Source organism: Pinus tabuliformis, chromosome 8 (assembly GCF_031772625.1).
Source record: "Pinus tabuliformis cultivar Carrire ecotype Pingquan chromosome 8, CPIR1, whole genome shotgun sequence".
NCBI classification, from domain to species: Eukaryota; Viridiplantae; Streptophyta; class Pinopsida; order Pinales; family Pinaceae; genus Pinus; species Pinus tabuliformis.
In genome coordinates this window covers 1271819021-1271833220 of record NC_142294.1, presented here as the reverse complement: position 1 = coordinate 1271833220, position 14200 = coordinate 1271819021, and positions in this window count along the sequence as shown.

The window sequence follows — 14200 nt, the reverse complement described above, 5'->3', positions numbered from 1 at the left end:
ATATGATGATGTAGTCTTGTCAAGCTTACAAAAAAAAATATTAGTATTTTAATAATAAATTTAGATAACCATATTTAATTTAAAAAAAAATATTATTTTATGAATATATCAAATTAAAATCACAACTTTCTATTACACAAGAGACCACTGAGAGAAAAATGAACAAGCTAGAGTAGTACCAACCTTTGATCCATGCAAAAACCAGATTATGCCTATCACCCTGAACCATGACATGGTTTATATGTCATCTCGATCATAAAAAATAAAGTTTGATAGTGTTTAATACATGTTGTCAAAAGTTGTAAAATATATACAAAAATATAGAACTAGTGCATATAGATATCATATTAAAAAACAAAAAAAAAACAAAAAACTTGTGTTGATATGATAAAGTGTTTAGATAATTCCATTAGACTTCAATGAAAGGCTAGTGTTGGAAAATTTGAACTATCTTGTCTAAATGTTCATTAACCTACCAAATGCCCATATGTTGTCTAGTGCCTTCCTTGGATAGAAAATCTACTTCAGAGATCATTTCCTCATAGATGTGACTGTAAGAGATAAAATCAAAACCTTGTTTTGACTGGAATATCTCTTCAAGTATTGGGAGGATAGTGTAGTTGTGGTATCATTGAGAATCATTGAACCAATTAATAACATTTAAGGAGTTCTTGAAAACTTGGAGAGAGCAACAATCATATTCCAGAGCCCAACACATAAGAAGTTTTAAAGACAGTAGTTATGCATAATTATTGGAACCCTTGTCCAAAGCTCCTTCCCCGCCCCCCTCCACCCCCACAAATGCCATCTTCATTTGATGTTCCATCAAAATATGACCAGGGAATTTGTCGATTGGTCTCTACTTTAGAGATAATGTGAGGCACATCAACAGATTCCTTCAAAGGCAAGAGAGCATAAACGGATCCTTTTTCGGTAGAAATGAGTTATGGAGCAGATGGAGTATCCCTGAACGTGGCTTTGTTCCTAGCTATCCAAATGCCCCAACAAATGAGGGGTGGAATTTTTCTAAGAACCTCATCACTTGATGAATCCCACCAAGTCTTCCACGTCTCAATGAAGTTATTGCCTCCCTAATCCATATTACATCCCAAAAGTTGTTTGGTTTAGCCCAAATATTCAAAGAGAATGGGCAAAGTAAGAACATGTGTGATACAAACTCCTTTGCATTCTTGCAGAGGATGCACCAGCTAGGCCCTTCTTTGCGTCTCTTTTGCAAGTTGTCCCATGTTGGCACTTTATTTTTAATTAAACACCAAAGGAACTGGTAGGGTCCTATAATAATAGGATTCATAATTTTGAATTGGCTATGGTTAGTCTTGTAATATTGTACATACTTTTGCTTTCTGCAAAATGTTTTCCCATATTAAAAATAAAAAAGGTAAAGATGGTAAGTCCTAAAAGAATAATCAAAGGACTAAAAAAAAAAAGGATCAAAAAAATATAAAAAATATGAACCCCAAAAAATGAGATAAGAATAGATCATGAAAATGTGAAAATTCAAATGCTACTCCTTTTACTTTACTTTGCAAAATAATATAGTGTGCAGCTTGTCAAAAATGCCACAAATCCATGATGGGCAAAGTAGTTTAAACTCGATTCATTCATGCTTTAAATTTCATGTTAATAGATAGAGAATAAAGATCTAGCCAAACTGTTTAATCTTGGCAGATCATTAGTTAGGTAGAGAATAATAATGAGCTTATCAATTTAATATGAGCTATTGGAAGTTATAAGGTTAGAATTGGATAGTTTGTTTATCAAAGAAAAAGAAATGAAGGGTCAGTAAGCTCAAATGCACCCAATGAATGAAGAGAAAATGCTAGGGTAAATAAAGAGTAGGTAGAAGAATCTTTGGAAATGCATAAGGTTGCTATCTCAAATGCACCTTCATCATACTTGATCTTATGTTTCATGTGCAAGAGGAATTATTAAAGGAAAAGGTCAATTCACTAAAGCTTATTCACTAATTTCCCCTCATTTCACTAGACCCCTTTATTAATTTCCTTTCACTCTCCCCTTCATTATTTTTCATTTTCAAAAGAGGTATTTTCCCTTGTAAAAATATCTCCCCCCCCCCCATTCCCATTTCCCCCTTCTTTCATTCCATTTCTCGTTCCCAAAACCCCTTTCCCTAGTGTGAAAACCATTCCTATCACAAATAATACCCCCCTTTTTATTAATTTCCCCTTTCCCCTTAAAAACCCACTAAAACCCCTTTATCCTAAGTTTGAAAGGTTAAATGTGTCGGGCCCCATTAAAAACCCTCCCCGATAACCTTTAAACTTAACCCCTATGTTATTTTCTAACCCATAGTCCCACGGTATATATTTAACCCCCCATTTTTATAATTCTCCAATACCCTATTAACCCATCTCATATATCAAAATCCCCTAATTAATTACATTTTATTGTAATTAAACCCTACCCCATCCCCAACTCTGCCCTCGCAACTCCGACGTGTGATAGCCCTCTGAACTCCCACCTCTAGATTTGGCGGTCCATATCCATATCGCACACTCCCACCATCTGGCACTTAAAATCCCAAAAGCACGCGATATTCGTGGTTTTGGTCGATCACTGTTTCGCTACGTGGCAACACGACATTGTATTGTGTGCTCGCAAAAAATACCACCCTCCACCCAAAAGCAGTGTGATATGGCATAAAACCACCTCCCCACGTAAAAGAAAACCGCTCATTGTTCATTTGTTAATCCCATGCCAAAATTTAACCATTGTTAGTTAAAAGCCAAAAAAGCCCCCTTTTCACTATTTTCACTGATTTTTCATTGCAAATGCCTTTGTCAAACAATTCCAACGCCTAGAAACCAAGTTCAACTGTTTTCAACCCATTTACAACCTGAAAACCCTGCAAATTCCAAATTGAAGTAGCACACAGACAATTCAAGCTTCAGAAACCTATGTTGCTACCATACAACCCTGATTGTGCACCAAATCTCAATTTTCCAGGTATTCTTGAAAGAACCAGAACAACCCTCTGTTTAATGCTCTGCAGAATAATTAATGAAAGGTTAATTAATAAAATTAATTAAAAGGCCATACCAAACTAGAATAAACCCCCTGTGCATCCAAAGACCCTTTTTCTATAGATTATATTCGCCCTTCCTACTGTTCAAGAGCCCTAAGCTTACTCCTAAGCCACAGAAAGAATAATTCAATAGAATAAACCAAATTATGGCTTCCCAAATCATCTTGAGTGAAAGCCCCCTGCAAATCCCTCATCTGGACATTGACCACCTCCCATTGGCAGACAAAGATTTCCAAATTAAAGACACATCTACCTCTAGCCACCTATTAAATCTCCACTGCTGGAGTAAAGATAAATTCCTGAACCAGAATGATTACATTCATCTATGGGAATAAAATTTGCCTAAATACTTGTTCCCACAAGTATACTTGTTCCCTGAAATCATCCACTTTTTCCAAGCTTGCCATATCCCAAGTCAAAGCGCCATAGTCTCTCCTGACCAATAGATTTTATTTACAATCACTACTGAGTCCATAAATCAAATGCTGCAGATCCAACTAAGCCCAAATGAGACCCCATTTTCTATTGAAGCCTTACTTGAACTTTACATCAAGCTGGACCTTCCCAAGAGGGCTCAAATCTTTCAGACTTTCATCCTAGAGGAGTCTCATACTCCTACAAACAGTCCTCCATACTCTGCCACCATTTTTTCTGAAAAGTCCAGAAAAATTATAACCATGCTATCTTGTATCCTTGGGTATACTACCAATGAATTTGTAGATGAACCTGTACTTTCTTTCCTTTCTTATTTTTTCCCAGGCAAGCCTTCAGCAGCAGTCTTCAATTTTGCCCAGTTCTTGGCAGAAAAAATCCACGATCAATTGATCAGGTTGCAAAATGAAAGAGTATTTAAATACTCTTCAATGTTGTTCCACATGTTTTTATATTTTCAGTCAAATAGGTTTCTAGTCAATATCCTGAAGTTGGATGCTAAGGGCCAGATCAATCATCTTTTGGACACCCTTAATCCAAAAGTATTCCACTATTTTCAGTTACAAAGAATTCATTGATTCCTTTGTCCATCCAGTTGTAAATATGCTAACCAGTAGCAAACAACCCAGGATCAGTGATGAGATAAAAAGAGCTTTGCAACTATCTAAGAATAGTAGAGCAAGAGACTGGTATCTATACCAGGACCACACATAAATCAGGATATATGGATGCCATCTCACTCCCTACAAGCTGCCCAAATACCTCCCCATGAGGATATTTGCATTAAAGTATTTCAAAAAGATCATAAACTCTGATGAGGTCAATTTTCTGTCAGCTAGGAAGAAAACACATTTCAAAATAAAAACCAATTGGGCCCTTTTATTTGTAATAATAGGGAAGTTGGACAAGAAGCAAAGAAAATTTTATAGCAAATGAAGTTCAGTAGGAGTTTCATGTGGTAGTATGACCCTAATGGAGTCATAAACAAATTAAGGCTCAAGTTCAAATTAAGCTCTTTTATGCATGAGTCCAGGCTAGATATTGAAAGATATGCCAACCAGTCAAAGTGGTTGGAAAATACTTTAATAGATGTGGAAAATACCTTAATAGATGTGGAAAATCAGATAGATACTAGTTCCTTTCTGCAGGTTTCAACCATACAAGAAAAGATGGGTATTAGTCCCATTCTATAGACTCCAACCATGCAGGACAAAAATGTAAAAATAACTAGGGAAGAAGGTTCTAGCTCTAAAATGGATACTATAGATGATAGGTTTGAAATCAGTTATAGGAAGAAGCCCAAGCGTAATTCTGTAACTGAGCAAGAGGACACCACTGAGATAGTTGAAATCACTAATACTTACACGATGGTTGAAAAGAGTAAAGGTCCAGCAGTTTTAGAGGAAACTCATCAACCTTCCACCTCAATTACTCAGATTATTGAAAAACAGATTAGTATTGAAGTCTCTTCATCTAGTAAACCAGTGGATAAAGAGAAAGATATAAAAGAGAAGTACAAAGAAATCAATAGTTGAATTGAGGCTTCTATGATCCATGTCACGATTATGAGAATTCTTCGGCTCAAATCACATGATAGTGCATTTGTCGACGCGTTTCGAACCAACAAGTGTGGTTCATCATTAGGACAAGTTGAAGAACCAGATCATGGCTATATATTAAATAGGGAGAGCAGATCATGGCTAATATTATCCTTACAATTACTAATTTCCCTAAGACTAGTAACACAGGTTCCTAGTAGATTACTAATAATTTGATACCCTATCCATTGATTGTAAGATACATTATCATATTAAATTTTACTTTTAATACCAATAGTAATAATATTAATATAATAATAATAATTGTTATTATTATTATATTAATAATAATAATAATAACAATTATTACTATTAATATTATTTAATAATAATATTAATAATAATTGACATTCAAATTGTTTAATAATAATTGTTTAATACCAATAGTAATAATATTAATATAATAATAATTGTGATAGTAATACTAATATGAATGATCTATTTAGTTAATACTAATAATTTCCATAGATTTATTTTAATTTATTTTAATTAGTTACACTAGTCATCAACAATAACATTAACACTATAACATTATTAGAATAATAGGATATTAATTATTATTAGTTATTTCAATTATTCTTTTTCACATAAATTACATATGATAAGCATAATAATATTATATAATCAAACAATTTGAATGTCAAATCTGGCCATTTATCAAAGTCTGACCTAATATAGCCGTTTTTTCAATATGGTCATTTTTTTTTCAATATAGTCGTTTTTTAGTCAAACCTAGCCGTTGGATGATCTGCTCTCCCTATTTAATATGTAGCCATGATTTGGTTCTTCAACTTGTCTTGATGATGAACCACACTTGTTGGTTCGAAACGCGTTGACAAATGTACTATCATGTGATTTGAGCCGAAGAATTCTCATAAAAAAAGAAATCAAGTTGAGGAATGAGGCATTAAAGGCTGAAACATATGCATAGTACTTCAAACAGACACCTGGCAATCATAATAGATTAATGTCAACCTTTGACATTAAAACTAGTAAAATGCAAATGACCTTTATGCAGCCTATAGTCCAGCAGCCTAGATCGTCAATAGACTACAGGAAGACAGAGTTTGAAGTTTTGGCCAGGGATGTTCACCCTATTGATCAAATTGAATTCCATAAGCAGGTAGGTGAAATGATTTACTCTACAATGACTAACAAAGCAATGAGTGTGTTCAATAGACAACATCACAACACAATTTAAGCTAGAGAAGGCATCTTCACATGCCAAGGATAACAGAATCAAGTCACTGGAAGACTTGGTAATTGAAATTGGATATAATCCAAATGATATCAAGGCTGTAGAAAAACTAATAAAGAAGAAAAATGAGGATATTGTTGCTTTGAAGAAACAACTGAAGTTGCCTCCTTCTGAACATCCACAGACCAAGGAGGTCCTAGAGAGCCAAACCCAGCAGGATGAAATGATGGATCTCATTCTTCAATTAAATTCTCAATTGAAAGAAATGGAGAATGAATTGGACAGTTTAATACAACTGAAACAAGCCAACCTTGAGACAACTACTTCCACTGCTATCCCTATAGTTACTACAGCAGTTCCTTCAACTTTGGCAGCTTCATTGGCCCCAACAACTCCACTAGCTACAACACTTCCAGTTGCAACAACAACTACATCAGAGACAGGTTCAACAACATGATGCAGGAACATTCAGCCCAAGGAAAATCATTGTAATTAAGTAGACATAGAGGGGTCATGTATTTTTAGGAAATAGTTTTCCTAAGTCTCAAGTTAATGTAATTTAGGCCTTTTAGTGATTTAATTAGATAATGGAAGGAATTGTAAGTGCTCTCAAATAAATGAGAACATGAGTGGGAATAAATGACAAGAGTCCAAGTCAATCAGAACTCTTAAAACAACCCATGATTCAAGGGACGAGAGAGAGACTTTAGGAATTAATGGAAGTAGAAGTGGACAGAAGATTTAGCGGTCAGTACAGAGGATTTAGGAGTCAGTTTAGGATTTACCACAGAATTAGCTCAACAGAACCAATGCTGGATATATGTAAGCCTATGGGTAGAGTCAAAAAGGAGGAGGCCACTAACATTGAAGAACAAGTCCATGGGAGACAAAGAGTCTCGACATGTATAAATTGTTCATATTTATATAAACAGAAGTCTATTCTGTACCGTGTGAATGCATGAAATTATCTTGAATGATTGAATTACATATAAATGTTGAATTTGTAGGTTCTGTAACTATGATTGCAGGAGGAATTCTGGTGAAGAACACATAGAGAGAGGAGATCGATTTAAAAGAATCGTAGTGGACCATCGAGTCCAAATGAAGTAGCAAAGCGAAGCTCTGGAGAGACACCGAAGCTGAGAGTTCGAAGACTTAAGCTCAGATTTGAGTGGTGCAGCAGATACAATGAAGGATCAGAACCTTCAGAAGAACCGAACCACGTAGAAAACTGAAGAAAAGGCGTAAAAACACAAGTAAAGTGAAGAGCGAAGGAGTGGAGTGGTAATGCTCAACAACCATTAGATCTGAAAGACTAACGTCAAGATTAAGTCGCATCGGCGGAAACCATTGCAATAAGGACTGGAATGAATCTTTGGAATAGAGCGATTACGATCGCTCGATTAATCGTCGACTATCGGATCGCAATCCTGATCGACAGTCGTGATTAAATCGACTATCGCATATCGGGAAAGCGGAGATTGGAGGTATCGGGAGATCGGGAATCGGCATATGGAAAGAGGCTTGCGATAATACAAAGGACCGATGGATGAACGGACCCGACGTTACGTAGAACTACGGTACACAAACTTTGAAGTCCGCCATATATGGTTCGGGAGAAAGTTTAACATGTCTCCTTTGTATTATGTTAAAGAACTGTGGCAAGTCTTTTAAGGTTTAAGTGGTGTTTAACGATTCCGATAGTCGCATATCGGAATCAGAGGGGTGATGAGGCACATATGTAATGTGGCCTGCAGAAGTCCCAATAGCTAATAGTGATTGCGATGAAGTTTAACCTCGGAGACATGTAGAATCTATAATAAAGCAGAGAAAGGTATGTTATGTGTATAAGTTCCTTTGTAAATTAGTTATAAAGGGATTTAGCGTCGATATGTAATAATGTGTGGTAATATATATGCAACCAAGGTTATGAGGAGTGATTATGTGTATGAGGGTAAAGGGATATGTAAAGGTGCATTGTTGAAGGGTTTTTAATTCCGATAGAAGGATTCTAAAGGAGGACTTCAATAAAGTCATAAACAAAGGCTTGAGGCTTGTTTAAAAGACTGGATAGAGAGGTTTAGGCGGGGTGATTGGTTTCGATACAAAGGAACTGTATAAGAGGGCCTTAACCATTTTATGTATGAAGATTTGACTCCATTGTAGAGTTAAATACCTAGGACAATTATGTTTATGCATATTGATGCATACTATGGGTATGTGCGGGTTTTTACCCTACGCCATTAGGGGTATCAAAGTAGATTTGTAACCAGAGCAGAATTGAAATCAGAGTGAGGGAAGATTTCCTATGAAAAGGAGGTTGCACATAGAAGAAGGTAATGTGCATAAGGCTACAATAGAAGACTGTAAGGGGAACTTTTGAAGTTTTGGAATATTGTAGCATTCCAGTAGAGGCTTGGAGTAGACAGGAACATAGGATTTCTTAGAGGAAAGAGAAAGCAAGATTGCTTAATGCAAGTTCTGAAGGAAAGAGGACTTAGAGACAAGATAGAGAGAAATCCAATCAAAGCACAGGTGGAATGGTGAAACAAGATCATGCTGAGACCTTGAAGGTGAGGTAATATGTTTTGTTTTAAATTGAGAATGTATGTTCTTATACTAATTCACAGGTGACAGCAAGAGAAGTTGTAAGAGAAGAACCAGAGGAGTTCTTGAAGACAGAATAAGGAGAATACTCTAAAGGAGAAGTGGTAGTGAACCTGAAGAATCCAACAAGAAATTGGACAGAGAGGACAGGTGGAGTGTTCTCAAGAGAGAGTGAGAGATTGTAGAAGCCTAGAAGGAGAAAAGGTGTTTCTCAAGGGGAGGTTCTAGACAGAGGACGTGTGCTTACCAAAAGACTAAGTGAGGAGAGCTTAGTGAGGTAAAAATTACAGTGAGGAGGACTAGATGTTGCAGAGGCTTGTTGCAAAGGAGCTCATGAAGAAAGAAGAGAAGAATATGACCACTGATAGTCATAGCAGAGGTTCAAAGAGAAGCCACAACAAAATAAAGATGAAGAAAGAGGATGCCAAGGCAAATGGTAAGAGGATAAGTCAAGAGGAAATTGACAAGGAAGTTGTAGAGTTAAAAGAACAAATCAATGCATTAAGGAGAATGCTTGAGGAAAGCTAGAGACTAGGTTAGGTCTTGAGGAAGAAACCAGTGGAGCTGCATAAGATGCAGAGAAGGCTACAACAAATTCAAGTGAAGTGGTTGATGGAAAAACTCAAGGAAGTTGAGTTAGAAATGGAAGAGTACATTTATGAACCAGAACAAGGAGAAATTCTGGGAGAAAGTGAAAATGAAGACTTGAAGACTGAAACTTCAAGTGAGGACAAAGGGTCACATGGGTTTAAAATTAACAATTTCTGTATGTATGCAGGTGAAACATGTAAAGAAGGACAATTGGCTGATATTGCCATAAAGGAGGAAGAAGACCAACATAATCTATATTTTTTTCTACAAAAAGATGAGATAGATAGGTATCATATGCAGTTGGAGAAAGATGTAAAGCAACCAAGTGAAGGGCTTGAGGAGATTGAAGAAGAGACTATCAAAGAATTTCTGAATCATATGAATGATTTAGAACAGCAAGGAGATATGATGGCTGAACCATCAAGTGAGACCATAGGGTCTTATATTTTTAAAACTGATAGTTTGTGTATGATGGTAGATATTGCAGGAGAAAAGCAACCTTTTGAAGATATCTTCAGAGAAGATGAAGATCTAGAAGCAAAAGGTGACAAAGAAAACTTTTCAGAAGAGGAGGAATTTGACTGCATACAGAAGAAAAGGTCTATGGATGAGTCTAAAGAAGCTGTCATGGAGATGAAGAATCAGGATCTTATTCTGATGAAGAATGAAGGAATATTGTCTCAGAAAGGTAATCAAATGAGTTTGATTGATGTTATTGATGGAAATCAAATGTAGGAGAATGATAATGCAGATGATGAGACAAGGATATCTCTTGGGGAAGATAAACAACAAGAGATTGAAGGCAAGCTTGGAAAAGAGACTATGTTAGCTGAAAACATAGTAAAAGATCATCAATTCACCATGATGATAGGCACAGTGGAAATAGCCATGAAAGCTGTTGAGACAGTCAGTGAAGAAGAAGAACATTTACTGAAAGATGTTAAGGAAGAAGAAGTCTATGGGAAAGACTTAGCTAAGGGAGAAAAGACATCTGATGATCTATCCATAACAAAGGAAGGTATGGAGAATTGTGTAAAATTTCCAAAATCTACTCCAATTAAAGTTGTTAAGTTATATAGAAAATTAGATTTTCAAAGAAGGGAGTTAAAAAAACAAAAATAGATGTTCAAGATAGACTGCTAAAAAGGGAAGACAAAAGCATTGCCATGAATCACAGTCATAAGGAAAAGGAGATGAATATGAAAGCTCAACAGATTGAAACTGCAAGAGAAGAAGTTCGCTACAGTGAACAAGAGCAGGAAGATATCATTGAAGAAAATGATGTGGAAGAAGGACTAATGGACGGTCTCATGAATTCTTTGGATATTTCAAATCAGCATACTGATGTGCTAACAGAGGAGAAAGAAACAGAGCAGCAAACTAAATTATTTCCAAAGGGAGATAAGGCACAATAGCCTTGTGTTTTTTATTTTAACAAGTGTTTTGTGAGTACAGGTTTTGTTGCAATTGCTGGAGGAGATTTTGCACAAGTGAATAAACAAATAAAAGTGAAAGAAGAGAATTCTATGGAAGAACTCAATCCATGGAATAGAGAAGTTAATTTGCTGGAGAAAGTGCTAAACAATCATGATTCAATCGTGAAAGAGGGTAAGGATGATAGGGAGGAAGCAAGCAAAGTAGAAGTCAGCAAAGTAACCGAGGCAAAGGTTGAAGCAAGAAAAGACTAAGTCATTATAGGAGTCACATAAAGCGTTGAAACAAGAGAAAATGAAGAAGAAAAAGTAAACCAGCAACAATTTAAACAATTAATAGACATCAACAACAACCTGAAATGAAGAGAAGGAGGCAGAAATATGAAGCAGAAGATGGACTAGTCCAAAGGTGTACTGGAGATAGAGATTGAAGAAGTGTGGGAGCTGATGATGAAGCAGTCCAAATGGAGGAAAATGGTAGCAGCATCAAGCAAGATCAATCAGAACTTAAACATAATTGACAAGAAGAAGAAGATGGAGCAAAAGACAGCAGAAGTGCAGTAGCAACAAGGGAACAAAGCATGTAGACAGTTACAGAACAAAGTGTGGAATCCAGGAAAACCAAGACCAGAAGACACATGATCAGGAGATCATGAATATTTTCTACTTTGGGAGTCTGATGCGGGAACATTCAGCCCAAGGAAAATCATTGTAATTAAGTAGACATCGATGAGTCATGTATTTTTAGGAAATAGTATTCCTAAGTCTCAATTTAATGTAATTTAGGCCTTTTAGTGATTTAATTAGATAATGGAAAGAATTGTAAGTGCTCTCAAAAAAATGAGAACATGAGTGGTAATAAATGATAAGAGTCCAAGTCAATCAGAACTCTTAAAAAAGCCCATGATTCGAGGGACGAGAGAGAGACTTTAGGAATTAATGGAAATAGAAGTGGACAGAAGATTTAGGAGTCAGTTTAGGATTTACCCCAAAATTAGTTCAACAGAACCAATGCTGGATATATGTAAGCCTACGGGCAAAGTCAAAAAACAGGAGGCCACTAACATTGAAGAACAAGCCCATGAGAGACAGAGAATCTCGACATGTATACATTATTCATATTTATATAAATAGAAGTCTATTCTGGACTGTGTGAATGCGTGAAATTATCTTGAATGATTGAATTACATATAAATGTTGAATTCGTAGGTTCTGTAACTATGATTACAGGTAGAATTCTGGTGAAGAACACGCAGAGAGAGGAAATCGATTCAGAAGAATCGTAATGGATCATCGAGTCCAATTGAAGTAGCAGAGTGAAGCTCTGGAGAGACAGCGAAGCTAAGAGTTTGAAGACTTAAGCTCAGATTTGAGTGGTGCAACAGATACAGTGAAGGATCAGAACCTTCAGAAGAACTGAACCACGGAGAAAACTGAAGAAAAGGCGTAAAAACACAAGTAAAGTGAAGAGCGAAGGAATGGAGTGATAATGCTCAGCAACCGTTAGATCTGAAAGACTAACAGTCAAGATTAAGTTTCATCAGCGGAAACCATTGCAACAAGGATTGGAATGAACCTTTGGAATACAGCGATTGCGATCACGCAATTAATCGTCGACCGTCAGATCGTGATCCTAATCGATAGTCATGATTAAATCGGCTATCACATATCGGGAAGCAGAGATCGGGGGTCGGGAGATCGGGAATCGCCCTATGGAAAGAGGCTTGCAATAATACAAAGGACCGATGGATGAACAAACCCGACGTTACGTAGAACTACGGTACACAAACTTTGAAGTCTGCCATATATGGTTCAGGCGGAGGTTTAACATGTCTCCTTTATATTATGTTAAAGAACTGTGGCAAGTCTTTTAAGGTTTAAGTGGTGTTTAACAATTTTGATAGTCACATATCGGAATCGGAGGGGTGATGAGGCACATATGTAATGTGGCCCACGGAAGTCCCGATAGCTGATAGCGATTGCGATGAGGTTTAACCTCAAGGACTGTGCAAAAGTCGTAATAAAGCGGAGAAAGGTATGTTATGTGTATAAGTTCCTTTGTAAATCGGTTATAAAGGGATTTAGCGCTGATATGTAATAATGTGTGGTAATATATATGCAACCAAGGTTATGAGGAGTGATTATGTGTATGCGGGTAAAGGGATATGTAAAAGTGCATTGCTACAGGGTTTTTAATTTCAATAGAAGGATTCTAAAGGAAGAATTTAATAAAGTCATAAATAAAGGCTTGAGGCCTGTTTAAAAGACCGGATAGAGAGGTTTAGGCGAGGTGATTGGTTATGATACAAATGAACTGTATAAGACGACCTTAACCATTTTATGTATGAAGATTTGACTCCATTATAGAGTTAAATACCTGGGATAGTTGTGTTTATGCATATTGATGCATACTGTGGGTATGTGCAACTTTTTACCCTACACCACAACATCAACAGCTCATCCAAGTGATGAAGCAAGTAAACTGGTCAAAGCCATGGAGGACATGTCCATTCAGACAATTGAAATAAATAGACTTAAAGAACAGATCAGAAGTCTAGAGGATGAGAAGAAACTAGCTCTAATTATGCATAAAAATGAAGTACAGAAGTCAAATAGGTTGACTGAGAGGATAAAGAACTTGGAAAAAGATTAACATTGAAGGAGCCACTTTCCTATGAAAAAGAGCAACTATGGGCCAATATCATTGACTCTGTCAATGATATTTTGCCATCTATAAAAGTTATCTTTGAACAAAATGATTTAGTTAAAGAGGCTAGTGAAGCAATTCAAAGAGTTAAGGTCGAACTTGGAAATATGCCAAAAGAAGCCTCAAGAATAATTCAATTCCTTAACTCAAAGAATAAATATGAATTGTAGGAGCTTGACATAGCTAACAGGACTGGCACTACACTACAGGTGAAGAAAGTAATCACCAAGAGGAACTTGATGATGCAGCTTAAGGACAAATGCCAAACCATTGAGCTAGCTATAGGTAGGTTCATGGCCAAATTTGATGCTTTGAGGCGGAAAGGTCTGCAAAATCCATTGGTAATAAATGATAGGTTAATGCCACATGAAGACTATAACAAGAAAATCATAGAAGTGGCAAGGGAGCAAGCCAATAGTTCCTCTATGAAAGGGATGCCTACAAGAAAGGTTCTTTACCAGACTTTTGAGAACCTCTTTTACCTCCAGCATGAGGTAAAACATCTTTTTGTAAACAAGCCCACCTTTGCAAAATACACAGAAGTTGATGAAGTCTACAGAAGAATGG